This window comes from Pseudophryne corroboree, chromosome 6 (genome assembly GCF_028390025.1).
Source record: "Pseudophryne corroboree isolate aPseCor3 chromosome 6, aPseCor3.hap2, whole genome shotgun sequence".
Classification (NCBI taxonomy): Eukaryota; Metazoa; Chordata; class Amphibia; order Anura; family Myobatrachidae; genus Pseudophryne; species Pseudophryne corroboree.
Genome location: NC_086449.1, coordinates 67264391 through 67288602, shown reverse-complemented (window position 1 = coordinate 67288602; position 24212 = coordinate 67264391). Strand labels below are relative to the sequence as shown.

At 41.6% G+C, this 24212-nt stretch overlaps 2 pseudogenes; one reads left to right on the top strand and one right to left on the bottom strand.

Moving 5' to 3' along the window:
- Positions 1 to 1244: 1244 nt before the first annotated feature.
- Positions 1245 to 1364, bottom strand: LOC134937894 (5S ribosomal RNA; annotated as a pseudogene).
- An 8447-nt stretch (positions 1365 to 9811) lies between these two features.
- On the top strand, positions 9812 to 9931 carry LOC134937893 (5S ribosomal RNA; annotated as a pseudogene).
- The last annotated feature ends 14281 nt before the right edge of the window (positions 9932 to 24212 follow it).

Here is a 24212-nt window from a genome sequence, read left to right as displayed (position 1 = left end):
GCTAACAAAGCGTTGCTGGGGGACATGCGTTAGTAGGGAACACAAAACCTATCATGCCATGCTGTTTTCCACACAGGATAAACACACTCTATAATAAGTGTATACTGAGCTGCTCTGCAAAAAAATTCCTCATATACAACTATAAACGTGAAACCATGCTATGGCTGTAACAACTCGCCTATATTGTGTTAAACCACCTGGCCAATTATCCTGCTATAAATTTGACACCCACTACTATTCTGCAGGCGGCTAGCTATACGTGACACAGCCAGATGAAGATACAGTCACTGGAATATGCTCCACATTATTTTGTCATTGAGACCTTTGGGTCGTATAGTGTCCAGAGTGTATATCCATCTAGCCTCCATGCGAAGAAGTTGTCCACCACTATCACCCCCTCGTATGGATTTGGGGATGTGGTCGATTATTTGAAAGTTCAATTCGTGAGGAGAATGTTTAAGTTCTGCATAGTGTTTGGCAACTGGTTGGTCCGACGACTTCCCGGAGATGGCATACTTAAGTGCTGACCTATGCATGGCTAGACGTTCACGGGCCGTACGTACAGTCTTGCCCACATACTGCAATTTGCAGGGGCAGGTAATAAGGTATATGATATGTGTAGTAGTGCACGTCACAACGTGCCTGATGGAAAATCTTTTGCCAGTGACGGAAGAGACAAAGAAAGCACCCGGTAGCATATTGGTACATGTCTTGCATCCGAGGCATTTGTAGCAACCAGGCGGTTTGGCCAAAAAGTTAGACGTAGATTGATGTTCAAAGTCTGTAATGTCAGTATGCACCAGATGGTCTTTTATGCTCTTGCTTTTTTTGTAACATGTACCAAAAATAACCAGAGAAGGTTCAAAGAAAAAGACTCTTTTTTGGGAGCACTCTTGATTCAGAGGAAAATATTATAATTAATAAATTTTCACAAATAACAATTTAATTGATATAAATCAAATCCTAGGAGTAAATGTGTGTGAAAAACATAGCTTAGCGAAAATATAAATAATTCTAATTATTCGTGATCTCAGATTCACGATTGATGAATTACCGGAGAGTAGAATTCTGTGATGCCTATGCCATAAAGAATTTTGCATCGTATTTATTGAAATGTATGACCATCATTTATACTGCTGATATCCATTACGGATTATATAGGTGCAGAAAGTAAAATCATTGGTCATGCGAATCCCAATATTGTATGACATAAAGTTGAGTGCCACTGTGTCCAATAGTCAGATTTTTTGCAGTACCAGGGTGTTCAAAGGAGGTCTCCCTTCCTTGTACTAACCCGGCCTTTCACTGCTTAGCTTCCAAGTTCGGAAGAGATTGGGCATCTCCAGTGAAGTATGACCGCAATTATTGGACTTTCCTCCTTGGTCACTCCAAATATATGTCAAATGGTTGCTGTATGTTAGGAATGGAAATAGCAAGTGATTCGTAACAAATGTGTTACAAAAGAAATTTACATGCAATCAGCTAAATCATCGACATATGACACAGTGGTCACAAGGGTTAATTGCATCTGCGTGACACGGCGGTCATAAGAGTACATACATATGATTATGAATAATCAGTAGATGCAATGAAAACAGTCACAAAGAAGGGGAAGGAGAAAATTGACGTATACAGTTATCCTAACAATCACCAGCTGGTTAATCAGCATAAGACACAATGGTCACAGAAAAAGATAATTATACGTACACCCCCTGATTATGTGACTGAGTTTTGTTGATTGACCTATAATTAGCTGACAAACAAGTATATGACACAGCGGCCATATAAAGAAATTATATGCATGTAATAAAATAATCATAGAATAATTAATTGGTATATGACACAATGGTCACCAAGAGATGATTATAAGCACAATTCCTTGATTATACAGCATGTGATATCAAAATCACAAAAGACATCTAGTTAAGGATAGTGACTGTGGAAAATTCACAAATGCCACGTATGATTACTACAATGGTCACCAAGAGATGATTATAAGCACAATTCCTTGATTTATACAGCATGTGATATCACAATCACAAAAGACATCTGGTTAAGGATAATGACTGTGGGAAATTCACAAATGCCACGTATAATTACTAAATAATTATCCTTATATCTGGGCTCAGAACAAATTATCAGTACGGCCGTACCAATTGAAATAGTTACTTTAAATTGTGCTGTAAAAGACAGCATATATAAGTAGAAAAATAGCTGACAGACGGGCATAAATTATCAGGATACCCGTTCTTTATGACAGACCTGTGTGGCGTAACAGCAAGCAAACGGAATAAGTGTAGCAGCAGGTTAAAGTTAAACCTGCAGACTCTATTAAATAATTTTGTGGAGAGAGGGGGATAGCTGCAATTGACAGTTTAAGGCGTTGCAATTAGGTAATGAAAGAGTAGTTAAGTTTTCTCATTGTCGTATATACGATACCAATGCTGTCATTTGTGATGTAGGTCCGTTTGTAGCTGAGTGGAAGCTCCGGAGATTGCAGCGGCGTGTGTTCGTGTTGACGCTCCAGGGGAGCGGTAGTTAGGAGCCGTTGCTATGGGAATACTTCAGGAGCCGCTGCCGCGTCTGTCCGTGGTCTCTCTGAGGAGAGCGATGGCTAGGGCCGTTACCTGGTGAAGGTCTGAGCGCTCCGGCTGGCGCGGTCACGTGTGCGCATCACGTGATCGCTATTCCTCCTGACGTACGTTTCGCATGAAAAGCTTGGTCACAGGACGTGATGAGGTCACTGGGGATTTCAGTTTATGTAGAGCAAGGCTCATAGTTGATTGGATGAACATAATGATGGACATGCTGATCCCCCAATAATGATTAAGTTGAGTAATTCTCTCAAATTAGGTATCGTGACTAATTATAACCGCCTGGGTTTAATTAATTTAACATACTAATAAATTAGCTGGGTGAGCTTGAGAAAAATACATAAGGAAAAGCTATGTAGAAGAAAATATATGTAGAGAAAAATATATATATGTAAAGAAAGGGAGAAACTTGTGGTGAAATAGTAAGCATTAAAATTGTAAATATATATAGTTGATTGTGCATCTATTAGTGTTAGTTGACTGTGTCAGTGATGAAGATACTTAATTGATGAATTATTGGATAATATAGTGTAGTTAATAGATAGGTGGTTATTAAGGTATGTTATATCATGTTTAGAGTGAGAGGGATGAGATGAATGGGATATGAAAGAGGGAGTGGGGTGGAAAAGGTGAGTAAGGAACAAATTTAAGGAGTGGAAAGTATTAAATAAATTGAGGAAGGCAGGTGTAGTGCTATTTCGTGATAAAAAGGAGAGAGAAAGGAGAGAAAAAAAGAGATGTGATTTTGCACTGGTGTGAATGTGTAAGGTGTTAGGAAAATTGTATATATATTTATTTTTTATACACATATCAGTATTTTAGGTTGACTGTGAAGAGATGAGAAGGGATACTGTATGGGATACCAGAGGTTATAGTATGAGGACATTAATTTAAATATACCCCATAATTTATGTGTTCATTCATGCCAGCTGGTTGTAAAGATCCCATTTTAAAGATCCATTCACTTTCTCTTTGCAGTAAGGTCTCAGTTAGGTTGCCTCCTCGTATTCCGAGTTTGATTTTCTCCAAGCCGAAAATTTTAAGCTCCTCCCATCTGTTTTCATGATGGGTATGGAAGTGGCGAGCGACTGAGGTTAATTGTTTCATCTTTGCCCTGTCTGAAATGGCGTTACGTATAGATCCTACATGTTCTAGGACTCGCTGTTTAAGCGGACGGGTTGTCATGCCAATATAGTTTAGGTTACAACTGCATTTTAGGCAATAGATAACCCCTTCGGTCTGGCAGTTCATGTAGTCTTTGATTTGTATCTTCTTTCCGAATTTATCTTCTACTTCCTTTGTTGGGTGCATGTATCTGCAAGCTTTACATTTGCCACAGGGATATGTTCCAGTGACAGTTGGTTTTTTTGTAGGAAGTTTTTGAAAATGACTGCTTACAAGTCTGTCTTTAAGGTTTGTGGATCTGCGCCAACTCATGGCGACCTTAGGACCCAAATTTTCGGATAAAGTGGGGTCTGCATGCAAAATGTGCCAATGTTTTTGTATTGCCGTATTCACCTTCTTCCATTCTCGGCAGAAATTTCCGACAAAACGAATGGTATTGTCAGTGTTAGAACTCTTGGGTTTTCTCTTAAAGATTAGGTCCTCTCTCTTAATAGTTTTGACCGTTTTTAAAGCTTTTTTTATGGAGGTATTACTATATCCCCTTTCACATAGTCTGTTTGTCAGTTCTTTACTTTGTGTTATAAATTCCTTATCATCTGAACAGTTCCTACGGAGTCGGAGAAATTCCCCTTTTGGGATATTTTCTATAGTTGGAGGGAAATGGGAACTGGTTTGGTGTAGTAGGGTATTTGTTGCTGTGCTCTTCCGAAATAATTTTGTGGCAATCATTCCTTCAGAATTCTTGTAGATCATTAAGTCCAAAAATGAAAGTTCTGATTGGCTTATACTGTGTGTTAGATGGATATTCAGATCATTCTTGTTAAGATGTTCTATGAATTGGTGCAGCAGGTGTAGATCACCCTCCCAGATCATGAAAATGTCATCTATATATCTGTTCCACATGACGATATGAGACGTAAATCGATCATTATGGTCTTTGAAGATAATTTCCTTCTCCCACCAGCCAAGAAATATATTGGCATATGTGGGCGCACAGGCCGCCCCCATGGCCGTACCCCTTGTTTGGAGGTAGTATTTATCATTGAATGTGAAAAAATTGTAATGTAATACAAAATACAGTAACTTAATCAGAAAAGGATGAAAATCATTCTTAGGTTCATTATGTAGAAAATGTTCTACTGCTCTTATTCCATCTTTATGACCTATTGATGTATATAATGCTTCAACATCAAGTGACACCAGATATTGATTTTCTTCCAATTTTAAATCATGCAGTTTCCTCAATATATCGGTTGTGTCCTGGACATATGAGGGAAGGTTCAGGACATATTGCCTGAGATGTAAATCAAGAAAGGTACTGGCCTTTTCTGTTAATCCTCCTAACCCAGACACAATGGGTCTCCCTGGGGGAGTTTCGATATTTTTGTGTACTTTAGGTAGTAGGTAATAGGTTGGAATCTTGGGGTTCGGTGTCAATAGATAATCATATTCCTGTTTTGTAATTGTTCCTTGTGCTAGTGCTTGATTGAGAATATTTTCATAAATTCTTTTGTAATCTTGGAGGGGATTGAGTAGTATCCTTTTATAGCAGTTGGTAGTGTCGAGTTGTCGATGTGCTTCTTTAATATATTCCGTTATAGGCCAGATGACAACATTACCTCCTTTGTCCGAGGATTTGATAACGACATCTTGCCATGTCTGTATTTCCCTTAGAGCAGTTCTTTCTTGTCGGGTAAGATTAGAATTACCCCGCCATTTATGTTTGTTGATATGGATGAGGTCAAATTCTTTCGCTACCAGTTTCATGAATACTGATACCTCTGGACAGATTTGTTCCTGTGGGAAGAAGGTAGACTTCTTTTTACATCTCGGTCTGGTAGTAGGATCCACTTCCATTTGCTGATGTTGTTCTTGTTCGAGTTCCTGCAATGCGTCTAGTGCTTCTTGCTCCATCTGTGATATATCTGAAGATTGGGATTCTAAAGATAATAGTGATGTTGTTTCCTTATCAGCGTATAATTTAGTTAATAGCAGTTTCCTACCAAATAACTTCAGGTCTTTTTCCCACTTGAATCTGTCGAAATGCTCTGTAGGCGAGAAAGTCAGACCTTTTTGAAGTACGGATTCTTGAGCTTGTGTAAGTTCATGATCTGAGAGATTAATAATTTTTAATTTTGAATCTTGGTCACAGTTCTGAGTTACCACCGCTCCTGTTGGTGTTGTCGTCTGTATGTGTTGCGGGTCGTTGGTGGTGAGGAATCCCATTGTCGCTGTCCTCTTCTTTTTGCGCCCCCGCCTCGTCTTCCTTCTCTTTGTCTTCCTCTTCCTATTCGTGAATCGCCTAAAAAAGACGCTGAGTTTTGAGGGTTGGAAGGAATGTCACTTCTGGAGTTGGAACGTCCTTCTTTGGTGTAGTCTGGGGTATCTTCTGTTCCCGAGATCTCCGCCTCAGATGATGAATATTGGCCTGTGTATTTGGGAGGATCTTTTCTCCAAGTTGGTTTTTGCCATTTGAAGATTTTCCCAGATGCAAAATCTCTTTTGTCTCTCACAAATTTGGTCTTTTTTCTGTCTATGATGGTTTGTTCATAAGTTTGGAGTTCCAATTTGTTTTTCTCAAAACACCGTTGGAATTGAGGGTCTTTCTCCCAATTTTCAAACCTAAGAATGATTTTCATCCTTTTCTGATTAAGTTACTGTATTTTGTATTACATTACAATTTTTTCACATTCAATGATAAATACTACCTCCAAACAAGGGGTACGGCCATGGGGGCGGCCTGTGCGCCCACATATGCCAATATATTTCTTGGCTGGTGGGAGAAGGAAATTATCTTCAAAGACCATAATGATCGATTTACGTCTCATATCGTCATGTGGAACAGATATATAGATGACATTTTCATGATCTGGGAGGGTGATCTACACCTGCTGCACCAATTCATAGAACATCTTAACAAGAATGATCTGAATATCCATCTAACACACAGTATAAGCCAATCAGAACTTTCATTTTTGGACTTAATGATCTACAAGAATTCTGAAGGAATGATTGCCACAAAATTATTTCGGAAGAGCACAGCAACAAATACCCTACTACACCAAACCAGTTCCCATTTCCCTCCAACTATAGAAAATATCCCAAAAGGGGAATTTCTCCGACTCCGTAGGAACTGTTCAGATGATAAGGAATTTATAACACAAAGTAAAGAACTGACAAACAGACTATGTGAAAGGGGATATAGTAATACCTCCATAAAAAAAGCTTTAAAAACGGTCAAAACTATTAAGAGAGAGGACCTAATCTTTAAGAGAAAACCCAAGAGTTCTAACACTGACAATACCATTCGTTTTGTCGGAAATTTCTGCCGAGAATGGAAGAAGGTGAATACGGCAATACAAAAACATTGGCACATTTTGCATGCAGACCCCACTTTATCCGAAAATTTGGGTCCTAAGGTCGCCATGAGTTGGCGCAGATCCACAAACCTTAAAGACAGACTTGTAAGCAGTCATTTTCAAAAACTTCCTACAAAAAAACCAACTGTCACTGGAACATATCCCTGTGGCAAATGTAAAGCTTGCAGATACATGCACCCAACAAAGGAAGTAGAAGATAAATTCGGAAAGAAGATACAAATCAAAGACTACATGAACTGCCAGACCGAAGGGGTTATCTATTGCCTAAAATGCAGTTGTAACCTAAACTATATTGGCATGACAACCCGTCCGCTTAAACAGCGAGTCCTAGAACATGTAGGATCTATACGTAACGCCATTTCAGACAGGGCAAAGATGAAACAATTAACCTCAGTCGCTCGCCACTTCCATACCCATCATGAAAACAGATGGGAGGAGCTTAAAATTTTCGGCTTGGAGAAAATCAAACTCGGAATACGAGGAGGCAACCTAACTGAGACCTTACTGCAAAGAGAAAGTGAATGGATCTTTAAAATGGGATCTTTACAACCAGCTGGCATGAATGAACACATAAATTATGGGGTATATTTAAATTAATGTCCTCATACTATAACCTCTGGTATCCCATACAGTATCCCTTCTCATCTCTTCACAGTCAACCTAAAATACTGATATGTGTATAAAAAATAAATATATATACAATTTTCCTAACACCTTACACATTCACACCAGTGCAAAATCACATCTCTTTTTTTCTCTCCTTTCTCTCTCCTTTTTATCACGAAATAGCACTACACCTGCCTTCCTCAATTTATTTAATACTTTCCACTCCTTAAATTTGTTCCTTACTCACCTTTTCCACCCCACTCCCTCTTTCATATCCCATTCATCTCATCCCTCTCACTCTAAACATGATATAACATACCTTAATAACCACCTATCTATTAACTACACTATATTATCCAATAATTCATCAATTAAGTATCTTCATCACTGACACAGTCAACTAACACTAATAGATGCACAATCAACTATATATATTTACAATTTTAATGCTTACTATTTCACCACAAGTTTCTCCCTTTCTTTACATATATATATTTTTCTCTACATATATTTTCTTCTACATAGCTTTTCCTTATGTATTTTTCTCAAGCTCACCCAGCTAATTTATTAGTATGTTAAATTAATTAAACCCAGGCGGTTATAATTAGTCACGATACCTAATTTGAGAGAATTACTCAACTTAATCATTATTGGGGGATCAGCATGTCCATCATTATGTTCATCCAATCAACTATGAGCCTTGCTCTACATAAACTGAAATCCCCAGTGACCTCATCACGTCCTGTGACCAAGCTTTTCATGCGAAACGTACGTCAGGAGGAATAGCGATCACGTGATGCGCACACGTGACCGCGCCAGCCGGAGCGCTCAGACCTTCACCAGGTAACGGCCCTAGCCATCGCTCTCCTCAGAGAGACCACGGACAGACGCGGCAGCGGCTCCTGAAGTATTCCCATAGCAACGGCTCCTAACTACCGCTCCCCTGGAGCGTCAACACGAACACACGCCGCTGCAATCTCCGGAGCTTCCACTCAGCTACAAACGGACCTACATCACAAATGACAGCATTGGTATCGTATATACGACAATGAGAAAACTTAACTACTCTTTCATTACCTAATTGCAACGCCTTAAACTGTCAATTGCAGCTATCCCCCTCTCTCCACAAAATTATTTAATAGAGTCTGCAGGTTTAACTTTAACCTGCTGCTACACTTATTCCGTTTGCTTGCTGTTACGCCACACAGGTCTGTCATAAAGAACGGGTATCCTGATAATTTATGCCCGTCTGTCAGCTATTTTTCTACTTATATATGCTGTCTTTTACAGCACAATTTAAAGTAACTATTTCAATTGGTACGGCCGTACTGATAATTTGTTCTGAGCCCAGATATAAGGATAATTATTTAGTAATTATACGTGGCATTTGTGAATTTCCCACAGTCATTATCCTTAACCAGATGTCTTTTGTGATTGTGATATCACATGCTGTATAAATCAAGGAATTGTGCTTATAATCATCTCTTGGTGACCATTGTAGTAATCATACGTGGCATTTGTGAATTTTCCACAGTCACTATCCTTAACTAGATGTCTTTTGTGATTTTGATATCACATGCTGTATAATCAAGGAATTGTGCTTATAATCATCTCTTGGTGACCATTGTGTCATATACCAATTAATTATTCTATGATTATTTTATTACATGCATATAATTTCTTTATATGGCCGCTGTGTCATATACTTGTTTGTCAGCTAATTATAGGTCAATCAACAAAACTCAGTCACATAATCAGGGGGTGTACGTATAATTATCTTTTTCTGTGACCATTGTGTCTTATGCTGATTAACCAGCTGGTGATTGTTAGGATAACTGTATACGTCAATTTTCTCCTTCCCCTTCTTTGTGACTGTTTTCATTGCATCTACTGATTATTCATAATCATATGTATGTACTCTTATGACCGCCGTGTCACGCAGATGCAATTAACCCTTGTGACCACTGTGTCATATGTCGATGATTTAGCTGATTGCATGTAAATTTCTTTTGTAACACATTTGTTACGAATCACTTGCTATTTCCATTCCTAACATACAGCAACCATTTGACATATATTTGGAGTGACCAAGGAGGAAAGTCCAATAATTGCGGTCATACTTCACTGGAGATGCCCAATCTCTTCCGAACTTGGAAGCTAAGCAGTGAAAGGCCGGGTTAGTACAAGGAAGGGAGACCTCCTTTGAACACCCTGGTACTGCAAAAAATCTGACTATTGGACACAGTGGCACTCAACTTTATGTCATACAATATTGGGATTCGCATGACCAATGATTTTACTTTCTGCACCTATATAATCCGTAATGGATATCAGCAGTATAAATGATGGTCATACATTTCAATAAATACGATGCAAAATTCTTTATGGCATTGGCATCACAGAATTCTACTCTCCGGTAATTCATCAATCGTGAATCTGAGATCACGAATAATTAGAATTATTTATATTTTCGCTAAGCTATGTTTTTCACACACATTTACTCCTAGGATTTGATTTATATCAATTAAATTGTTATTTGTGAAAATTTATTAATTATAATATTTTCCTCTGAATCAAGAGTGCTCCCAAAAAAGAGTCTTTTTCTTTGAACCTTCTCTGGTTATTTTTGGTACTTGATACTCTCTGACTCTAGGGAGCACCACTGAAAGCAACATTGGTGTTTGAAAAATTCCCACAACATCTATATTTGCCATATACAGAAGAAATTCTATTTAAATTCAGTTTTTTCAGAGGTTACTAACTGTTTATATATTATTGTTTGGACTGGTGCGGTTCCCCTCTAAATCCATTTCCCAATCCATTTTTTTGTAACATGTAAGAGGCCTTTTATTTTTGAATGTAGGTAACTTCTTGTCCGAGGATACTATAGGCCACATGGCTTTCAGAGCTCTAGGTACAACCGGACTGGAGGTGTTGTATTTGGTCACCAAAGGTAGTATTTGATCATGCTGCCTGGGCTTCTGGCATAACAGGCACGTATAGCTAGCCGCCTGCAGAATAGTAGTGGGTGTCAAATTTATAGCAGGATAATTGGCCAGGTGGTTTAACACAATATAGGCGAGTTGTTACAGCCATAGCATGGTTTCACGTTTATAGTTGTATATGAGGAATTTTTTTGCAGAGCAGCTCAGTATACACTTATTATAGAGTGTGTTTATCCTGTGTGGAAAACAGCATGGCATGATGGGTTTTGTGTTCCCTGCTAACGCATGTCCCCCAGCAATGCTTTGTTTGCTATTAACATATTTGTTTTCGTAGCAGATCCCGCACAAGTAACTTGTATATTGTCGTAATTCACAGTTTATTGTTGTATATACTATGTAGTCGTTTTGTGTGTGTTTTGTTTTTTACGTAGAGGCGCCAGCGTATATCCCAGGCCTGAATATCATGATAGCGCCGGTTGCCACGGCTACCGTGTCAGCTTCATTTTCCAGGCAACAACGGATTATGACGCATGGGCGCACTTACGTCATCACGGCCAGGGGCGTTAGGGGCGGAAGCCGTTCCCACCCCCTCTCCGCCGGCGTTCATCCTGTTCGCGGGTCTTCTCACTGTATTTAAGGTACGTTGCTGTGTACCCTGTTTGTATCACCTTGACAAAGGGCGCTACGGCCCCGAAACGTTGGTCACTTTCATGATGCATTAAATCACCGTTTACACTTTAAACGTGTTGGGAGGAGTCTCTGAGTGCCGCTGCATGTGTCTACTGGTTTCATATATATATATATATACAGGTTGAATATCCCTTATCCAAAATGCTTGGGACCAGAAGTATTTTGGATATCGTATTTTTCCGTATTTTGGAATAATTGCATACCAGACTGAGATATCATGGTGATGGGACCCAAGTCTAAGCACAGAATGCATTTAGGTTTCATATACACCTTATACACACAGCCTGGAGGTAATTTTAGCCAATATTTTTAATAACTTTGTGCATTAAACAAAGTGGTTATACATACACACAATTCATGTATGTTTCATATGTACCTTATACACACAGCCTGAAGGTCATTTAATACAATATTTGCAATAATTTTTTGTATTTAACAAAGTTTGTGTACATTGTGCCATCAGAAAACAAAGGTTTTACTACCTCACTCTCACTCAAAAAAGTCAGTATTTTGGAATATTCCGTATTTCGGAATATTTGGATATGGGATACTCAACCTGTATATATATTTCTCCGGCAGGGTCCACAGGTTATCCACAGGATAACAATGGGATATGATGGAGCGACAGCGGATTGGCACCAAACGATCACAAGCTTTCAGTCCTCCTTGGATGCAACGGGCTCGTCCATATATCCCCGCCCATTTGTTCAGGCAGATCAGTTTTTTGTTTGGTGCGGCAGGAGCCGGACCATGGTCACAGGGCTGCTGTGTTTGGCAGCCCTAAGGTTTCTTATTTTATTTTTATAGTCTTACTATGTTTTCTGAGTGATCTTTCCTAACAGCGTCTTATACGCATATTGGAAAGAGTCGCTCTATTAACTCTCCACCGGGTCGCAACAACACTTACCCACGGTACAAGTGCTGTCTCGACAGGCGTCTGTGTCGGATATAACTAGCAGGTCCAGCAGACGTTACCAGGCTGTGGCCGGAGGATGGGGAGAAGGTAAAGCAACGGTTCCACTTAGAAGGGGAATAACGGACACAGCCGCACTGTATTGGGAGGAGACTACCAAACAGTAGCTGGCGTGCCACCACCACCAGTGACGTGCGGTGGGGTGAGGCAGGTGAGGCAGAGCCTTTCCTGTCATACTAACGTTTGTACCAGAGTTTTGACTCTATATATTATATGAAAAGTACAAAGAATATGATTGAAATATCTTCTTTGCATTATTCTAACCATTTTTATAGTCAAAACTCTGGAATAAAAAGTCTATGGCAGGTGAGGCAGTGCCTCCCCTGCTTATCTTTTCCGCACATCTCTGATCAAAACTCACCAAATTTCCAGGAGTTTATACTGCTGTGCCTGTGTATAATGCCCAGATGTACCCTTCGGCTCATATTTTGTGTGGAAATCTGGCTCTGGTGCTAGCCCGTGTCTCCTTAGCCTTTTAGCTCACCGCACGTCCCTGGCCACCACGGGTGCTCCAGCGCTAGGCCTTAGGGATCATAAGGCACCAGGATTAGTATGAGGCTGCGATCCCTAGGGTTGATGTCAGTGTGGGGAGTTAGACACTCTGCTGGTCGCCCCTCCCCCTAGTTCATGACCAGTTTCCGCCGCTTCACTTCCGTCTCAGATGCTACCACGAGGGGTCTCGGTCGCAGCATAGGCCGCTGCATCTGTGTACACTAAGCGCTACTGCGAGGAGACCGGGTCACAGTACAGGCGTCTGTATGACCGGTGCGTCTGCATGCAGAGAGTGTCTGTGTTCATTATATATATATATATATATATATATATATATATATATATGCGCTTTGGATAATGGCGGACAGGGTACCATATATATATATATATATATATATATATATATATATAGGCACTTTGGATAATGGAGGCCAGGGTTCCTTGTGGATTATGTCAGCCAGGGGAAGTAGGTACCCTCCCCCAACCCAGAGCCGGATTCTACAGCTGCATTTCCCGCTTCTGAGCTGCCCTTCCCCCACATGCTTCCCTTATAAGAGTCTCTGAGCCACATTCCAAATGGGAATGGGTGTGCTGCAGGGCTGTGTTCTGTCTCCTTGTATACCTTTCCCCAAAGCAGCAAGTTTATACATGCACAAGTCCTACCTACCACTGTGGTGTGAGTAGTTGACTTCACTCCCCATTGCAATTGGTTTACTTAGGATGCGGTCAGTTTGCCTACAATTAAAAATCCCAACATGGTCAAAATACCAACATTTAAAATACCGACATGGTCAAAAAGTCGACATGAGTTTTTCATGATTTTTTTTTTATCTCCACAGTACCTTGTGAAGGACAATTTGTGTGTTAAATGCTATGTGCCAAACCCACAACAGCTGCTTCAACCAGCTCCTGTGCAGGAAACACCCTGGGTGGCTTCATTTGCACAGGTGTTAACACGGACCGCTTGGCGCTTCCTGCTTTGCTGCCTAATATGGGGTTTCTCGCAGCAATTGCCTCATGCATTACAGGCCCCGGGGTATTCTCCATGGATGAACCCATTTACATACTCCGACCACATGGTGGCCGCCTCTCAGCAGTTGTTGCAGGCAAACCATCCTCAGATGAGTACGGCGCATAAGCGCTCGTGTTATCATCACACCAAACACATATAATCACACACACCGTGTTCCTTGCTCTCTCACAAGGACCCCAGTGTGTGCAATAAAGGGCGCTGGGACTAACCAGTGGAGGAGATATTTGTAATTAGTGGATGCTGCTGCTCTTAGCTAATAAGGATAATTGCATTCCTTATAGTATTAACAAAGATATATACACACCCACCGGGATTTAATCCCAGAAGTATACCAAGAGCGCTGCTTCCACCCCAATTTCTATATTATTATTTACTTTTACAACTGATTTTATATTCAGTCTTTTTATTCAAATAGGAATCTTCCTCTATACGTACACAAATAAAAAGAATTTTATCATATACAATGAATGCTGCAGCATAAAAAATAAAAGACAATACAATTTACTTCCCCATTAATATTGCATCTAAAATCCCTAGAGGCTTGCTAGTATCCGGATCTCAGGCTTATATTAAAAACAATTCAGCTGGATAGTATCCCCATTACATCAATATGTCCCAGTAAAGTGCAAGGAATTTTTACTTAATGTTCTCTCTCACATTGGACATGATTTCTGTGATCCAAAACTGATTCAACTCATGAATAAGATAATCTTCAGATTGTCCCAACTTTACTTGGATCCCTTTTAACTTATGTGTGCACACATTAGATTACCTTCACAGGTATTACCATGTAGACTCTTTATAATATCACCTCCAGTAATTGGACTCTTTGCTGTTACGGTCCTCCTTTAGCAAATGAAGGCGTCAATGGTCCAGTGCTTCCACTCACAGTGCTCAGGCTCCCTCCGATGGTGATTGCCCGTATTGCAATTTACACTGTGTACCAGTAGTATTGACCCCGTAATACAGCGTTCTGGAGGTGAAAGTCCCTTGACACAGTCACTCGAATACGCATTTCTCCGCCTTGATACTCCTTCAGCGGCTTCCTCAGCTCATCATCACAGCCTACACTGCGGTCAGCCTCTGTGGAGTCCTCAGAGGAAGAGTTGGACACCTCTATTCCTGGGTCTCCCTCGGTGGATTTGACAACCCTTGTGAGGGCAGTTAAGTCTATTTTGGTTTTTGAGGAGGAAGAACCAGGGCCTGCACCTAAAACTTCTTTGTTTAAGCCTCAGAAGGTGGTTAAGGCTGAGTACCCTCACTCTGAGTATTATGCTGAATTCATGCAGGAAGCTTGGAATGCTCCTAGTAAGAAGTTCCCGATGCTTAAGAGACTGGTGTCTCAATACCCTTTACCACAAAGAGAGTGGGCTAAATGGAAAATTCCCCCTTCGGTGGATGTTCATGTGGCATGCCTGGTGCACTCCTCTACATTACCTATACCATCGGCTTTCTCCCTTAAGGGTACGACACAGGAAAATTGAAGCAGGTCTTAAGTCTATTTAATCCCTTATAGGGGCTATTACTAGACCAGTGTTAGCTTCAGCGTGGGTCGCAAAAGCTGTAGAGATTTGGGCTGATGCACTAGAAGACAGTCTGAAGTTGGATGGTTTTAGAGACTAGGTGTCTCTTATTGCTAACATCTAGCAAGTTGCCCGATATATAAAAGAGGCATCCTTGGATATGAGTATGTTTGCTTCCTGTGCCTCAGCTACATCAGTGGCAGCTTGCCTTGTGCTCTGGTTACACTCCTGGAAGGCGGATTCAGAGTTTAAAAGGGCATTGAAATTTTGATAAGATTGTGGCTACGCTGGCAGCTTCTAAATCTGCTGTTTTGCCATCAGAATCTAACCCGAAGGCTGGGACTTCTTCCTTTCAGAATTTTCGGGTTCAAGGCAAAGCGAAAGGCAGGCTTTTCCATAACAGATTGTCTCCAGCAAGGCTGCTAAATCGCAGACTAAGCAAGCCTGGACGGCCAGACGCCTGACCACCAAGCAGAGGGATAAGCCCTCCACTTGATGAGGCGGGCCTCCTCCTGGGGGACCCTGGGTGGGAAGCCGACTTTTGCGATTCGCAGCCTCATGGTGCCAGTTAACTACAGACACCCGGGTGTGAGAAGTGGGCACCCACAGGTATGCCCTCTCATTTGTGGGATGGCTCCCCAGCAGTTTTTTTGCACCAATCCTCCAACAAATTCAGGCATAGCCATGGTGCTCCAAGGAGCTGTTTAGTCTTTACTGAATGTGGGGGTTATCCCTGTTCCCCGAGAACAACAGGGGAAGGGTTTTTACTACTCCCTTTTCCTGATTCGGGAAACCCAATCTGAAATCTCAAGTTTTTGCTGATGCTCAGATTCAATATGGAAACACTTTTGGTCTATTGCTCTAGCATAGGAGCCAGGGGACTTTATGGTATCCATGGATATTCGGGATGCCTACCTACATGTCCCTATAGTGCCTACTCATCAGAGATTCCTCTGCTTTGCAGTTCTGCAACAGCATTACCAGTTTCAGGCACTACCCTTTGGGCTGGCTATGGCTCCATGGGTATTTACCAAGCTGATGGCAGTTATGGTAGCTCAGCTACATCATCAAGGGATCAGGGTGCTCCCATATTTGGATGACTTGTTGCTCCTGGCACAATCTCAGGAAGTTTTGCACCACCATCTTCAAATAACCCTTGCTTTTCTACAAACCCATGGGTGGCTGAGCAATTTTGAAAAGTCCTCCCCTGTCCCTTCACAATGGATGTTGCATCTAGGGGCTCTCCTGGATTCGCAAGTACAGAGGCTCTTCTTGCCAGCAAAGTTGCCAGATTGTGATCAAGGGTCCACAACTTACTGCACAATCTCTGAGTGTCCATACATTTGGCAATGCAGGTTCTGGGGTCCATGGGCTACACCTTTGATGGTGTAGATGGTGATATGGTGGAGTATGCAAATGGGCTCTATCCCCCGAAGTATTCCAGAACCTGGTAAAAATCTGGGATCCACCAGATGTGATGTAGACCTGATGGCCTCTCATCACAATCATAAGGTCCCAATCTATGGATCCAGGACCAAAGATCCACAGGCAGCCCCCCTGGATGCTCTAGCAGTACGGTTGACCTTCCATCAGGGTTGCCTGTTTCCTCTGGTATTGATATTACCCAGAGTTCTTTGCAAGTTCAAACAGGAAGGAGGCACTGTGAAATTGATCACTCGTACATGGCCCAGGTGTCATTGGTTCGCCGATCTACAAAATATATCAATGGACATGTCATACCTATTGCTACAGTGACCAGACAGGGTCCCTGTCTGCATTGGGACCTGGTTTGACTGTCTTTGTAAGCTTAGCTTTTGAGTTATCAGTCCTCAGAGCTAAGAGGTACTCAGATGCAGTGATACAGACAATGCTGCGGGCTCGAAAACCATCTTCAGCCTACATCTATTAATGGATTTGGCATGCTTATTTTCTGTCGTGTGCTCCTAGGCACTATGACCATTGTTCCATTAGGGTCTCTAGGGTACTGGCTTATCTGCAAGCAGAGTTAGACCTTGGTCTTAGCCTAGCATCACCAGCGCGAGAGACAGATGCAGGCTCCAAAAGGTGGTCAGAACCGCAGAGAAGATCATCGGGGCCGACCTTCCCTCAGTCCAGGACCTGTACTTGTCCAGAGCTAAAAAGCGGGCAATGAAGATAGTAAAAGACCAGCTACACCCCGGCCACAGCATGTTTAACTTGCTTCCTTCAGGCAGGCGTTACAGGGCTGTTCCCGCCAGATCCACCAGAAGCCTCAAAAGTTTCTTTCCCCAAGCGGTCCGCCTGCTGAACTCCTGAACATTGACTGACTAGACGTACATGTAACTCACTTGTGTTCCTACTGTATACCTATCTGTGTGACTTTGCTTACCCCCCCCCCCCCCACCTGCTTATCTGTTACCTACTTGGCTGTTGTATAGCAAACCGAAGACAAATTCCTAGTATACACAAGTATACCTGGCCAATAAAGCTAATTCTGATTCTGATTTCTGCACTATCAGTGTGGTTTCAGCAAAAGATTACTCTGTTGCAAGATGTGCATACCTTTTTTCAAGGAATACTCCATATCCAGCCTCCCTTTGTACATCCAGTGGCCCCCTGGGATTTATCCCTGTTCCTGCAAACTCATAAGGCTTCCCCATTTGAGCCTTTAGCTTTAGCCACTTTAGAGTCAGTGGATCATAAGCCACTGTCGGCAAAGGTGTTATTTCTCCTATTGCCTCAGCAAAAAGGGTGTCTGATTTGGGAGTGCTTTCCTGTCATCCTCCCTTTCTGATCTTCCATCAAGATTGGGCAGTTCTCCGGACCATGGTTGGTCACCTTCCTATGGTGGTGTCTAAGTTTCATCCAAATATGGAGAAAGTGGTTCCAGCCTTTCAGTCCCTAGATCTGTCGGCTGGAGAGGCCTTATTGAATGTGGTTCATGCACTAAGGATTAACGTGGTACATACCAGCATGATAAGGAAAACGGATACTCTATTTGTCCTGTATGGATTCCATAAGTGAGGTTGGCCAGCTAGTAAACAAACACTGTCCAGGTGGCTTCGCATTACAATTGCAGAGGCTTACATTCAAGCTGATCTACCTGTTCTGGATACAGTCTCTGCTCATTCTGCACATTCAGTAGGTCCCTCATGGGTGACTCACCGAGGTGCTACTGCTGAACAACTCTACAAATCAGCTATATGGTCTTCTATTAACACGTTCCTGAGGTTTTATGTCTTTGATACCTTTGCCTCTCAGGGTGCTTCCTTTGGGCATCAGATTCTCCTGTCTACTTAGGAACGCCTCCACCCTTAGGGGAAACTGATTTAGGACATCCCCGATGTAAGGACTGTGAATCACTATGAACCCTGATGAAGAAAACAAGAGTTATGGTAGATTTATCATGGTTAACTCGTTTTCTTTGAGGTCCTTAGAATAGACAGGGTGCCCACCCTGATGCACCTGTCATGGGGGAATATTTTTTTTTCCCTTTTTGATGTTTCCTCTGCTGTGTGGGGAGTGTGTCTTGTATATTCAGGTCTTCCTTCTCTCCTGAAAATCCTACTCCTGCCTTGGACTTGTTTACAAAACTGGCTTCCTTGGGCCAGTGGTGGGGTATATGGGGAGGGAGACCAGAGCATCCTGGGAGCTAAAAGCTTAACTGTGTGGTGCCCAGTCGACTTCTGTTACCTACACCCCAATGTAAGGACTGTGGATCCTATGGACCTTTAAGACAAAGAGTAAACCATGGTAAGTCAACCATAACTCTTGTTATTTCCAATTGCTTTTAGAACTACAGGGGTTATGGTTTCTTAGTAAAACAAAAAAGCACACTAATGGGCAAAACCATGTTGCACTGCAGGTGGGGCAGATGTAACATGTGCAGAAGGATTTAGGGCCTAATTCAGGTCTGATCGCAGCAGCAAATTTGTTAGCTAATGGGCAAAACCATGTGCACTGAGGGGGGGGGGGGGCAGATATAACATGTGCAGAGAGAGTTTGATTTGGGTGGGGTGTGTTCAAACTGAAATCTAATTTGCAGTGTAAAAATAAAACAGCCAGTATTTACCCTGCACAGAAACAAAATAACCCACCCAAATCTAACTCTCTCTGCAAATGTTATATCTGCCCCACCTGAAGTGCACATGGTTTTGCCCAGTAGCTAACAAATTTGCTGCTGCGATCAGATCTGAATTGCCCCCCAAGATTTGGGTAGGTTATTTTTTTTCTGTGCATGGTAAATATTGTTTTTTGTTTTTTTTTTACACTGCAATCTAAAGATTTCAGTTTGAACACACCTCACCCAAATCTAAATTTCTCTGCACATGTTACATCTGCCCCACCTGCACTGCAACATGGTTTTGCCCATCAGTGTGCTTTTTTGATTTCCTAACAAAACTGAATAAGGCCCTATGTTCCTTTCTATGGTTCCTTCCAAATATGCACAGCTTCCATGCTGTCACAAAGTCACGGATGGATGTAGATGCATACTTGTACCATGGTATTGGTGGATACCCTAAACTGAGGTGTGGAGTCTAACATGCTGGTGGTGTTCACCAGACCCCCAAGGAGATTTGGACTTAGCTGTGCCTGACACACAGCTCATGGCCCTCAGTCTGGGTTCCCAAGTACAGGAACTGATATGCACTGGAGCAGTATGCTGAATGGTGTGCAGACACTGGAGCGGCAACTGTAATGGAGCACAATGGACTGGAATCCAGAGCTGAACAGGTAACCTGGAATCAGAATGGAGTATTCACGAACAACACAATAGCACGAGGCTGATGCTGGAGTATGGTTTGGGAGCTACTCTGCCACCATAGTACTCCCAGGAACTTTCATTAATTTCCACCTGTTGGATATTTATGCACAGCATTTTCAATGAAGCATCAGGTTACCCTAACCTAGGATAGTGTAAGTGGTTTGCTATTGTGGTAAAGTCAGCAGAATGTAACCAATTTTTATATCACCTAAATGTGAATTATGATTTTATACTTGTGTCTATGTATAGGTGTGTCTTATGTAATGCACAATACATTTACGTTTTTAAAGAAAAGCCGTTTTCTGTGAAAATCTTAGCACAGATTGTATTTTATTGTAACCTATCTCTCACTGGTGCAATCTACTTTTCTAGCTCCTTTGATTTGTATTTTGTTTTACCAATTGTCAAATTATAGCACCCCCATCTGCTTAAAGCATGTTCACTTCTGTATCAAAACTTAGACTGTGTCTGTCCCAATAGTATCTTTCTTGTATACCTCATGTGAGCTATACTCCCTAAAACAAATGTTCTACATTTTGTTTACCAGTATTTTTCTGACTTATAAACTTTTCCTTAGTTTTAAATGAAGTTAGGCCGTGCCATGATCTTTGCTAGCTCCTCTTCTATATCCCATGACAGCTCTATCAGACCCACCTTCACAGCATTCCACTTTGGTGTAAGATCAAAAATAAGTCAAGATAAAAACACAAAAATAAAACAAAGGAGAGTACACATAAGAGACAGGTAACTTTCATGCTGTCATGGTTATGTTTCATTGCCTCTTTCCTTACTTATAATTAAGCCTCTCGTTGCAATGGCCTGCCGGTGGAGGTGTATAAGAAATTTAGAGGATTTTTTGTCCTGTACTTACTGAAACTTTTTATTTCTTTATTTGACTGTGGCTTGCTTCCTTCTTCCATGGCTGAGGCCATTATTATAGTCTTAGTTAAACCTGGAAAGGACCCTAATCTTCCTGATTCCTTATGCAGGAAAAAAGGAATCAACCAACCGCACAGGTGTGTGTGTAGTCTCAGGTATGAATAAAGAGTGGATCAGTATAACCAATTCATATAAATGTAAGTGGGTGTATAATACATGTATTTAAGGAAAATGGTGGTGCTCTCTAAGAGTATTATAATACGAACACAAAACATGTACGGTTGTGTTTTGCCTTTTACCGATTCCTATAGACCTATCTCCCTTCTCTCCACCGATGTAAAGATATTGGCAAAGATTTTAGTTATGCGGCTAAGTAATCTTATCCATAGTGCATGCTGATCATGCCAGGTAAATCCACTGTGCAAAGTCTTTGTAGGTTGTTTTATCATCTGCAGAGAGAACAGTGCAGAGTCGGAGGTAGTGGTGGTATACTTGGATGCTGCCAATGCTTTCGACTCTGTGGAATTGCCATGCTTATGGAAGGCTCTTCATAAATTTGCCTTTGGTCCTAGGTTCATTCGGTGGATTCAATTGTTATATACTTCACCGGCGGCCAATATCAGGGTTAATGGGTATGTAACACCTTCATTACCGCTTAGTAGGGGTACTCAACAGGGATGTCTTTCCCTGGCTTTATTTGCCTAGCAGTGGAAGTTTTGGCCTGTATATTGCGTGCTGCTCCTAGTATATCTGGCTTCAGTTTTGGAGAGTCGGTTGATGTTATTGTATTATATGCAGATGACATGGTTCTTTTTTAGAAAATTCTGACTCCTCCTTAACCTTGATTTTACAAATTGTTAACCTCTTTGGGACATTTTCTGGTTTATTTATTAACTGGGACAAGTCTAGGGTTTTTCCCATTTCTGGTCACCTCCCCACTATGCCCTTATCTCCCTGTCTGTTGAAATAGAACCTTAGATTCAAATATCTGGGTTTGTGGATCACGCCACCTGTGACAGATTGTGTGGTTCAAAATATAGATCCAGTGACTTCTGATTTTAAAAACTAAAAGCTTCCTCTTACAGTTACGGGTCAAATTCATCTTTTTAAAATGTCTGTTCAACCCATATACTTGTATTTATTGCAACACTCCCCTGTGTACATCCCTAAGAAAGTTTTCTCTGAAATAGTGTCATCCCCTCAATTATCTGGGGTCATCGTCCACCCAGAGTAGCCTTTAAAGCCTTAGTCAAACCTAAGGGTTTAAGTCTTCCAAATTGCCGTAAATATATGGCCTCACAATTAGTTCACCTCTCCAGTTGGGGTTATATTGTATCCGAGCAGGTGTGTCCTTCTTTCTCCTCTTTGCAATTTCTTCTATCTGGTTATTTCTTTCCGTGTTACCTCCTTTACTATGTCAAGCACGGCTTTTGTGTTGCTTTGCCCATTCATTATATGACTGGGATGACTTAAACGCAGATTCCCCCCTATGGTTCAATTATTCCTATCAAGCCCTTTTAAGCTTATGTCATAATAACCTTTGGATAATAAAAGGGGTCACCTCTTTGGGTCAACTGTTTGAGGGGGTTCTTTAAGTACTTCCAACAAATAAGTACTGATTATAATATTCCCAACTCTGCTTTTTTCAGGTATCTCCAATTGCTACTTGCCATCCATGAAAGCTTCTCCGATTAAAATGTTGCTTCTTAATTTGGGCAAAAGGGATCACACCTCTAAGGTGTATGATGCTTTGAATTCATGTATAAATCCTCATCTTTTGGTATCTCTTAGACTTAAATGGGAGATGGATGTGGGAACTGTTTCTAAGCAATGGTTGCAAATATTGGGCTCTGTTAAATATACTACACCATGCGTAAGGTACCAACAGGAGGCTCTAGGAGCTGAGAAATAGCGCATGACGGTGGCGTGTGGCTGCGCTGCTCACATGGCGGAGCTGTTAGCGTAAGTCCAGATGCAGTTATTTCTAAAGAAATCATGTATTTTTTCACACACCTCCAGAGAATGTCACATTTTTCACCAGGATTTACACTGTCACACAGGCTGCACCTCTATCTCCAACCTGAGGACTAATTAAGCAATTTGTTGTTTCCATTTATTTTGCTTAGTCTGTAATTACTCACCTTCTGAAGCAGTGTCTTCTCCTCCAGTGTTGGGATTTGTATCTTCTGCAGCAGCGGTAAGTGTAAAGTATGTATGAGTGTGGCAAGTGTGTATGAGTGTCTGTGAGTGTGTACATGAGTGTCTGTGTGTATGACCTGCCTGAGTGAGCGTATTCCCCCTTGGTGGAAGCAGTTGGGAGAACTACATCTCCCAGCAGCCCCCTCCCCACTGGGAAGATAGAGGGAAGACTACCGGAAGCCATGGAGACCACTGGACAAGTGAATATCATTTTTTTTCATGCACTGCAGGCTTTTCAGAGCTGAAAATCTCACAACCATTTATTTTTAATTGAATACTGTGGGTATCAGGAGTGCAAATACCCATGGTAATCCAAAACTGGGTGCAATGGGTGGGAGTTTTCTTTGTGGTGAAAACCTTTCATCCATTTGAAGTGCCCCATTGTCTCTATTTTTTAGCCTAATTGCATTCAACTTTATGTACACAAGATGTCCTCAAAAAATGTCCCCTTTCCCCAGCTTTATTTGCCCTAGCAGTGGAACCTTTGGCCTGTATATTGCGTGCTGCTCCTTGTATTTCTGGCTTTTGGGTTGGAGAGTTGGTTGACGTTAAGATTCTGACACCTTCTCAACCTCAATGCTATAAACTATTAACCTCTTTCGGACATTTTCTGGTTGACTTATTAACTGGGACAAGTCTAGTATTTTTCCCATTTCTGGTCACCTCCCCACGACGCTCTTATCTCCCTGTCCATTGAAGTGGACCCCTAGATTGAAGTATATGCGTTTATAGATCACACCATGGGGGTCATTCCGAGTTGTTCGCTCGCAAGCTGCTTTTAGCAGCTTTGCACACGCTAAGCCGCCGCCTACTGGGAGTGAATCTTAGCTTATCAAAATTGCGAACGAAAGATTCGCAATATTGCGAAAAGACTTCTCTGTGCAGTTTCTGAGTAGCTCGAGACTTACTCTGCCAGTGCGATCAGTTCAGTGCTTGTCGTTCCTGGTTTGACGTCACAAACACACCCAGCGTTCGCCCAGACACTCCTCCGTTTCTCCAGCCACTCCCGCGTTTTTCCCAGAAACGGTA